This window comes from Marmota marmota, unplaced genomic scaffold (assembly GCF_001458135.2).
Source record: "Marmota marmota marmota unplaced genomic scaffold, marMar, whole genome shotgun sequence".
NCBI lineage: Eukaryota > Metazoa > Chordata > Mammalia > Rodentia > Sciuridae > Marmota > Marmota marmota.
The window spans coordinates 14,544,781-14,552,196 of record NW_026000168.1 but is presented as its reverse complement, the minus strand read 5'-3'; positions in this window follow the sequence as shown (position 1 = coordinate 14,552,196).

Here is a 7,416-nt window from a genome sequence, read left to right as displayed (position 1 = left end):
TTGCCTTTAATAGCATGCCACTGGAACACCTCTTGTACCAGTGCTGCCAGTAGACATGCCAAGCAGTACATGTGAGGCAGTTATTGCCATGTGCTAATGATTATGGAAACAATAAAAACAGTAGAAGGGAGAAAGGCAACAATCTAAACGTCCTATCAATAGACAACTAGTAAAAACAAATGAAAACATTCCACACAAAATATACAAATATTCATAGCAGCATTTTGGAGGGGGCGGGTATTGGGGATTGAACCTAGGGGCACTTTACCACTGAACTACACCCACAGTCCCTTTTATTTTTGAGACAAGGTCTTGCTAAATTGCCCAGGCTGACCTCCAACTTGAAATCCTCTAGCCTCAGCCTCCTGAGTTGCTGGGATTACGGGTGTGCACAATGGCATCCAGCTATAGCAACATTATTCATAAAGTCACCAAGTGAGAAACAGCCCAACTATCCATTAACTAATAAATGGATAAATAAAATATGGTGCATCATATGACAATATTATTCAGCAATAAAAGGAAATGAAGTACCGACGCTACAGTACAGATGAACTGTGAATCCTCACACCACACATACCCCTCTTTCTTCTTTTTGCAGTGCTGGGGATGGAACCCAGGGCCTCACACATGTTAAGCTCATCTCTACCACTGCACCACACCCATAACCCCTCCCATGTTTTATGAAACATCCTGAATTAGCAAATCCATAGAAATACAAGGTAGATTTGTGGTTGCCAGGGATTGGGGGACGAAGAATGGGAAGTAATTGCTAATGGGTCTTGATTTTCTTGTTGGAGGTAATGTACTAGGCAGATTTCCATTGCTGTGCCAAAGAGCTTGAGAAATTAAACTTGAAAGGAGAAAACAGGTTTTTTTTTTGGCTCACGGTTTGGGAGGTTTCACTTCATGTGGCTTCTGGGCCTGTGGCGAGGCAGCACATCACAGTGAGAGTGTGCAGTGAAACAAAGTTGCTCACCTCACAGCAGCTGGAAGCAGAGAGAAAAGAAGGTGCCAGGGTTCTAATATCCTCTTCCAGGACACGCCCCCCAATGATCTAACTTCCTCCAACTAGGCCCCACCTCTTAAGGGTCTACCACCTCCCAAGAGAGCCACAGGCTGGTGACCAGGCCTTCAACACATAATCCTTTGGGGGACACTCCAGATGTAAACTAGCAGATACAGGAAGTGTTCTAAAGCTGAACGTGACAGGAGCTGGGGGCATGGCCCAGTGGTCTTACCTAGCATACATGAGGTCCTGTTCAATCCCCAGCGCCACAAAAAATAATAATAATAATAATAATGTGGTGAAGGCTGGGGTTGTGGCTCAGTGGTAGGGCACTCATCTAGCATGTGCGAGGCCCTGGGTTCAATCCTCAGCACCACATGAAAATAAATAAAATAAAGGTATTGTGTCCAACTACTTCTAAAAAATAAATATTAAAAAAATAGTAATAAGCAGGATGATGGCCATGGAAGTCAGAATCCGCTAAGGAGTGTGTAACAACTCACCTGCTGAATCAACTAGCCCTGAAAATGGATGCTGCTGGAGCATAGGCCCGGACCCGGCTGTTGCTGGCTGTCAGAACACAATGGACAGGGGCGAGGCGAGAGAGATCTGCAGACCTGCTAAAGGAGGAGGAGGGCCGCTGTGGTGAGCCTGGAAGCCTAGGGGGTGGCCCCGTGGAGCTGCCACAGGTGCAGATCTTGGTGGTAGTATCAAATATTCAAAGGAGAACTTTGAAGGCCAAAGTGGAGAAGGGTTCCATGTGAACAGCAGTTGAATATGGGTCAGTCAGTCCTGAGAGATGGGCAAAGGGACAGGCGATGGTCTCTGTTGCCCTTTTTAGAAAAAAAAAAAAAAAGAAAAATTTAAATAATAATAATAATAATAATAATAATAATGTGGTGATAGATGAGAACTCTTTGAGTCTACTTAAAAAAAAAACACTGAAGAGCTGAGTGCCATGCTGCACACCTGTAATCCCAACTTGAGAGGCTGAGGCAGGAGGATCCCAGATTCAAACCCAGCCTTAACAACTTAGCGAGACCCTGTCTCAAAATTAAATATAAAAAAGGGCTGAGGATGTGGCTCAGTGGTTAAGCACCCTTGGGTTCAAGCTTTGGTACTGCCCCTACCCCCCCCAAAAAAAAAAAGACTATCAAGGAGACCCTTGTGTCGCTGGGTGCAAAGGGGTCTCAGGGGCCAGCCAGCACGTTCCTGAGCTTCTCTTGTGCTTTAACACAGCCCAGCTGCCCTGCTCCCACCTGGTCCCACCTTGGCTTCCTTCCAGCTCTGGGCTTTGCCTCACTGGAGTCAGCCTGGGAAGACCCACAGTGTTCAAAAAACTGGGTTTCAGGAAGTGAGTACCTAACAAATCACACATTTAAAAAAATAATAATATTTACTTTTTAGTTGTAGGTGGACACAATATCTTTATTTCATTTTTATGTGGTGCTAAGGATCGAACCCAGTGCCTCACACGTGCTAGTAGAGTGGAACCCAGGCCCTCACGCATGCTCAGCACGTGCTCCACCACTGAGCCCCACCTCCAGCTAAACACTTTATCTCTGCAACCCGCTCACAAGATGGGTGAGCCAGCCCAGCATACCCTTTTCCTTTCTTCTGTTTCTGGAATCTTTTTTTATTTTTAAAGTTTCATTATGGAGAATTTGTATAGTATAATAAATTTCTGTGTGTCCGTCACTCTGTTTCATAATTATCAATATATAATCTCCCAAACCCACTTGTTTTGTTGGGGTGGGGACTGGAATATTTGCAAATATTTGACATTATACCCCAGATATCATGGCACAAATAAACATCTGAGCAAGTATTTCTAATGGGTAAGGAATTCTTTTTAACCCATGAAAGCAATGGGGATGTGGTTCATGGTGGAGCACTTGCCTAGCATGCACAAGGCCCCAGCACCACAAAAATAAAAATAAAAAATAAATGATGCCAGGCGCGGTGGCGCACGTCTGTAATCCCAGGATCTCCGGAGGCTGAGGCAGGAGGATCACAAGTTCAAGACCAGCCTCAGCAAAAACACGAGGACATAAGCAACTCAGTGAGACCCTGTCTCTAAATAAAATACAAAATAACGCTGGGGATGGAGCTCAGTGGTTGAGTGCCCCTGAGTTCAATCCCTGGGACCCCAAATAAATCAATAAATAACAACCTTCAAGGCCACTGTGACATAAACATGCCTGTTCTTTACCATGTTCTAAGACCTGGTCCACATTCAGATTTCTCCCAGTTGTCTTAAAATGTCTTTTGACATCAAGTCTGTCTGAAGGAGGATCACAATGAGGCCCTCCTGTGACATTTCGTTGTTATGGTCTCTTCAATCTCTCTTATGTAACACCTTCCCTCCCTCCTTCCCTCCCCTGTCCCCCACCCTAAGCCCATCATTTGTTGAAGAAACCGTGTTATTTGTACGTTCTGGAGAATTCTGTGACAAGAAAATATTCTTGTCTGGAGAGGAAATCAAATCTTCACTTCAAAAAAAAAAAAAAAAAGAAGAATGAACTGATGATGGATGCATAGATTGAGCAAATAAAAAATTAAGCAGTTCTTACCACGAGAGGAAACAAAACGCCCAGGAAGACAATTACAATCACAGCACACTTGTTCAATTGGCTTGAATGACTGTTTTACAGTCCCCACCCCAAACCAGGGGTGCTCTTCCACTGACCTACACGCCCAGTTCTTTTCTCTTATTTATTTTTTGTCTAGATACAGGGTCTCACTAAGTTTCTGGGGATCTCACTAAGTTGCTGAGGCTGGTCTCGAACTTGCAATCCTCCTGCCTTAACCTCCTGACTTATTGAGATTACAGGCCTGCGCCACTACACCCAGCAAAAAAATAACTTTTTTCAGTATGGGAGATTGAACCCAGAGGCGTTTTTTCACTGAGCTACATCCCCAACCTATTTTAGAATCTTTTTTATTTTGAGACAGGGTCTTGCTAAGTTGCTCAGTAGCCTCAAATTTGCAATTCTCTGGCTCAGCCTCTCAAGAGAATCACTGGGATTATGGGTGTGTGTCACTATGCCCAGCCTCCCCCCCCCCAAAAAAATAACTTGTTTAAAAGATAAGGTTTGGGTTTGGGTTGTAGCTCAGCGGTAGAATGTTCACCTAGCACGTTTGACCCTCAGCACCACATAAAAATAAAGGTATTTGTGTCCAATTACAACTAAAAAATAAATACTAAAAAAAAATAAAGTAAAATAAAAAAGATCAGGTTTGTTTAGTTGGTGTTGCTGGAGGCTAAAATCTGAGTAAGAATGGCTTAAGACTTCAGGAGCCCTTAAGACTCATTTTGGGGGCTGGGGATACAGCTCAGTTGGTAGAATGTGTCCCTCGAATGCACAAGGCCCTGGGTTCAATCCCCAGCACTGTGTGGGGTGGTGAGGGGGGAAGATTCAATTTGGCCAGCAGAACTGCCACGCCCCCAGAGCTAAGGACAGCTGGCAGGTGCACAAGCCTGCACCAGTTTTGTTCATTAGTTGTGCCTTCCAGAGTGACCAGCCAGAAGGAAAATCCAGCCCACTGTTCTGGGCATTATCCAAGACTGAGAATTCATCTCTGCCAGCCACATCTCCCTTACCTTTTCCTTCCTTCTCTGTTTCCTTGGAAGCCTTCAGGGTACTTTTGAGTGACAGCTCCCAACGGATTCCAGATGTGCTGGTCTGAAGTCCTCTCTACAGAGTTCCCAGTTGGAGGGCCGGATTTCATAGACTCTATTCCAAATTACAGGGGCCATCTGGAAGGCATGGAGTTTTCATCCTCCTCTCCTCTCTCTCTGTCTCTGAGGCTCTTCCAGAGAGGCAGAACGGTGTCATCATCATGAAAGTCCGACTTGCGGCCTTTTTAGCTGCTGTGTGACCTTTGACAAGTTGCTTCCACTTGGGAGATGTAAAATGAAGAGCATAATAGTATACAGGGTTGTTGTGAGGGCTTAAAAAGAAGAAGGCACATAAGGTGTGTACCTCAATGGGAGCTACCGGCCACCACTCTCCCCACACACCCCAGGGCCTGACCCCTGCCATCCCAGAGTCCCCAGTTTGAAGCTGAGAGATCCTTGTGGAGCTGAGATGTTTCCCGACCACACCTGGTGCCTAATGTTCCCCACTCACATTCCCTCCACTCCCCGTCTCCTCTTTCCATAGGATCAGCTTTCACCTTGGCCTCTGGCCAAAGGGATCATGATCTCTCTTGCCTTTGTCTGCAATGGGTGGCTTGGAAACACTACGGGATTGGGGCTCCTGATTCCAAAGAGGGCAGCCAGAGGGCCGTCCTGCGGACGGGGGCTGAACACACACCTGCCCCCTAAGGAGAAACTGAGGACGAGAACCAGGCCAGTGCTGAGCTGCTAAGGGGATCTTGACATCTCGAAAGGAGGTCCATCAGAGGTCGCCAGGGGCAGCAGCGAGAGGAGGGATCTGGACCCTGCAGCTTCTGAAGTGACCTCTAAGACTGGCCAGAGGAGAAGATTTGGGACAATCCCCCAAAATGCCAGTTATCTGCTATACATAGAATCAAGATCCGGAGAACGTCCAACAAGGACAGAACAACTGGCCAGATCTAACAAGATAAAAGCAATAACCAGCACGGGTCAAATGCTAGATTGAGGACCAAGAAACCAAGAGGGGCTGGGGCTGTAGCTCAGTGGTCGATCGCTTGCCTAGTATGTATGAGGCCCTGGGTTCCATCCTCAGCACCACATAAAAGTAAGCAAATAAAATAAAGGCATCCTGTCTATGACAACTATAAAAAAGTTAAAAGAAAAGGAAACCAAGAGCACACAAGAGATAGGGAAGACCTAGTAGATCCATATTGGTCAACAAAATGACCTGACCTCCAAAAACATCCATTTAGCGTGAGGTCATGTGCTACTCAGCTTTCTGTCACTGTGACAAAATGCTCGAGTTAAGCAACTCATAAGGAAAAAAGGTTTATTTTGGTTCACAATTTCAGGGGTTCAGTCTGTGGTCAGCTGCATCCATTGTACTGGGCCCAAGATGAGGCCGAACATCATGGCGGAAGGGTGTGGCAGAGGAAAGCAGCTCAGGACAGGATGGCCAGGAAGTAGAGAGAGAACTCTGCTCCCAGGAAAAAAACATAAACCCCCAAAGCACATCCCCAGTGACCTACCTCGTACAGCCACACCTACCTGCCTACAGTTATCACCCACTTAATCCACATGAATGGATTATTCCATGGATCAGGTCATGCCTCCTATGATCTAATCATTTCACCTCTGGAAATTCTTGCGTTGTCTCTTGGGGGGACACTCATATCTAAACTATAAGGTCCTGTTGGGTTTGGGCCTCCTGTGGCACGGTATATGACAGCAGGAGCATGTGGTAGGGAGGTCTGTTCACCTCATAGAAGCAGAGAGAGGGGAAGGAAGTGGCTGAGGTCCCAATAACCCCTTCAAAGGCCACCCCCAGTGACATAACTTTCTTCCACTCATCCCTTTCTCCAAAACGTTCCACCACCTCCCAGTAGCACCACAGGCTGGTGACCAAGCCTTAACACATGAGCCCTTGAGAGACACTGCAAATCAATCTATAAGAGGTCATATTAACACAGGAGTAGATATTAGGAAAGAGGAGGTGAAAGCTTAGTTTATGGCCAACAGGGTTCATTCCCAAGAGTCGTACTTTAAGGGGTGCATCATGGAGTGGTAAGAAGCAAACAGGAGAGACACCATAACCTCAAGAGCCCAGAATCCTGTTCTAAAAGGGAAGGCTGAAAGAAATGGAAGAAGACTCCAGAGAAATGAGAGGGGCCGATCCGATTCTGAAGGGGCTCACAGAGTGGAAAGAGGGCTGGTCAGATGGCAATGGTGAGATGGGAAAAGCCCACGCCACCTTCCAGAGTCGGAAGAGCTTCAGGGCAGCCGTGGGGGAAGAGACCTGGAGCCACACCTACTTGGGAGGCTGAGGCAGGAGTATCACTTCTGCCCAGGAGTTCAACATCAGCCTGGGCAAGATAGCAAGGCCCATCTTAAAGGAGAGGGAGAGGGAGAGAGAGTGAGAGAGAGAGAGAAACTACATGATGTAGGCCTTGGCATAGCCAGAGGTAGGAAACCACTGGGAGGGAGGTTTAACTTAATTTTGGAAAGAATTTTTCTTTATTTATTTCTTCCTTTATTTATTTATTCTCTGTACTGGGTGCTGAACTCCCAGGAGTACTTTACCACTAAGCAACATCCCCAGCCTTTTTTATTTATTTATTTATTTAGAAATAGGGTCTCACTAAGTTGCTAAGGGCCTCATTAAGTTGTTGAGGCTGGCCTTGAACTTGAAATCCTCCTGCCTTAGCCTCCCAAGTCACTGGGATTTCAGGTATGTGCAACTACCAACTAAGCACTCATATATATATATATATATATATATATATAT